Source organism: Loxodonta africana, chromosome 7, assembly GCF_030014295.1.
Source record: "Loxodonta africana isolate mLoxAfr1 chromosome 7, mLoxAfr1.hap2, whole genome shotgun sequence".
NCBI lineage: Eukaryota > Metazoa > Chordata > Mammalia > Proboscidea > Elephantidae > Loxodonta > Loxodonta africana.
In genome coordinates, this window is record NC_087348.1 from 109,388,649 (window position 1) to 109,390,761 (window position 2,113).

Genomic DNA, 2,113 nt, shown 5'->3' on the forward strand with positions numbered 1-2,113 from the left:
TGGAGCCTGAAAGATGCAGACATGACATCACTACAACTTGGAGAGTCAGGGTGACAAAATCATTTTGATTTTCTGGTTTCATGGAATTGGGGTGACCCACCCAGGCCTTCCACCCTGAGGTATCCTATTGAACCTTGAACCTTTAAGGAACTGTTTTCCTAAAGTCACCTTCAAGTCAAACAATAGCCTAGTAAGCAGCTTACAGGAGGCATTGAGTTGTTTTGGAAAATTACCTATGTGCAGCCAGTCAAGAAGCAGGAATTCCAGGGTCTGGCTACAGGCTGTGTTTTAGGATGTATGGCATGTCCTTAGTGACTCTGTAACCAACTGACCCTGAAACCCTGCTCCTGCTTTGATGTTGTCTTCTGAGAAATTAGCATAATAATGGCCTATATAAATTAGTTTTCACTGTCCCCACTTGGAGCACCTTTCCAAACCTTTCAGTTTTGACCCCGACCCATAGCTGCTCACGATAAATATATTCTGTTACACTGATTTTTGGTGTTTCTCTGTGCATTTAGGTTTTTGACAAGGGGAAGACAGGGGCCAATACAGCTGACTGTCTGAATGCGTAAGCTCGGTGGAACATTATCTATCAGAGCCTTAAGTGCTTTGTCATTTTCTGCAGGTGAATTTGAGATGCTTAAAGGAACAGATCAACAATATGGATCCTTGAACTGCCAAAGCAATACATTACTCTTTACATTTTCTTGATTGATGTTTGAAGTCATCTATTTTAATTAACCTTCTTTCATGCTTTCTAGACCTTTCCTTGTAATTATCTACTTTCCAAACATGGTCTGCATGTCTTTTCCTTAAATTAGCGAGAGATTTGTTTTTGTTTTTTTTTTTGAACATAACCTCAAGATTTTATTGTCACGGTAATAAAACAAGATGAAGCTTAGAACTGGATCACTTGGCCCTTTCTCTTCTTATCTCCTCCCAGTTCAAAATGCTTGCATCTCTGAATAGCCAGCATTCTCTTAGATCTGCAGTTGGGCTCAACACATTCAAGCCTCAACACAATCTTTGTAGTTTTAGCCTTCTTCCGGAAAATCGGCTTGGTCTGCCCACCATATCCACTCTGCTTCCTGTCATAATGCCGCTTTCCCTGGGCATATAGAGAATCTTTGCCCTTCTTGTACTGTGTCACTTTGTGGGGTTGGTGCTTGCCGCACTTCTTACAGAAAGTTCAGCGGGTTTTAGGAACGTTCACCATGTTTGCTGGAGTGCTATCGACACGAAAAGGCGAGAGATTTGTTTAAATGGCCAACATAGACTTTTTTTCCCACTGACATTATTAGTAAAGGGGATTATTTAGTGGAAATATCAGCAATTCAGTGTAATAATTACCCAAACGTAGCACAAGCAGGTTGTGAAATAACACATTCACTGTGATTTCCTAACTGGGAATGCAGCTTTTCTCCATGTGAGTTGGTCATTGTGTTTGTAACCAGGTGGTTCCCTGTAAATGGTCGGGTGGCTACAAACTGTAAGAGAGCAAAACAGGTTGAAAAAAGTCATCTAGCATCTCAGGTCAGTCGGAATCGACTCGACGGCACTGGGTTCGGTTTTTTTTTTTAAGCATCTCAGGACACATTCTTAATCCAGAAACCATAAAATAGAGAATACAGATATCAAATTGAAATTGCTTTCACCATTGTAACCAATCTCTGTTGTCTAATCTCTCAATTTCCTATTTCTCTTACTTTTTCCTTTTCTTGTTCCCTTTATTTGCTTTTCCTCCCTCGTAATACTTCTTACAATTTTTTTTACTAAATAGAACCAGACATACATGTGTCCTAACATTTCCAAATGTGTCTTTGTATTAGCTTAAGCCTCACCAGTCAATCATATTTGAACTTCTGCTCTCCATATTACTTGTAATTCTTAGTTTTTCTTTCAAAAGAGTCATACATAATTTAGACACTGATAAGATGAAAATATACAATCTATTTCTCTACAGATTTTCAGGATTTGAAAGTCCATTAATTATTTGAAAATCTATGCTATAGCATCGCTATAATCTTCTCAGTAGAAGATCCCTATGCTCTGTACAATTTATTTTGCAGAGGGAGTAATTTAGAGTTTTCGCTTTTAACCTAGATTGAAC

The 2,113-nt window shown here is 38.8% G+C and overlaps 1 pseudogene; it reads right to left on the bottom strand.

The window, feature by feature from the left end:
• Nucleotides 1-832: 832 nt before the first annotated feature.
• Nucleotides 833-1,219, bottom strand: LOC135231755 (large ribosomal subunit protein eL42-like; annotated as a pseudogene).
• Between the last annotated feature and the right edge of the window lie 894 nt (nucleotides 1,220-2,113).